Genomic DNA, 431 nt, shown 5'->3' on the forward strand with positions numbered 1-431 from the left:
ACGAGTTCACTACATATCATTATTTATACATTTAAAAACACATGATTTAAGAGTCATGGGGTAAGGGTGTTTATTCATTTCTTTTTTTTTTCTTTTTTCATAAGTTTTTTGGTTTATAATTTAGTCACCTTAATAATGGAGTTGCTTGATTCACTTGTCATTCTACAAGTAGAATGTCAAAAATATCATTTTTGAATAACACATCCAATTATTTTTGAAATCAAAATATCATATCAATTTTTTTAAACTCCAATAGGGAACTGATTTTGGTAAAAGAGATGAATTGCGTCTATGAGATCACCCGAGGCTTCCAAAGTGTATTCATGAGTTCTTATAAGAAAACTCTCTCTAGAAAATGAATAATGCTTAGTCATAAACATGATTGAATGACAAACTCATTATTTCATTGAAACTTTGGAAAAGAAGTTTAA

Source organism: Populus euphratica, unplaced genomic scaffold (genome assembly GCF_000495115.2).
Source record: "Populus euphratica unplaced genomic scaffold, PopEup_1.0 scaffold66.1, whole genome shotgun sequence".
Classification (NCBI taxonomy): Eukaryota; Viridiplantae; Streptophyta; class Magnoliopsida; order Malpighiales; family Salicaceae; genus Populus; species Populus euphratica.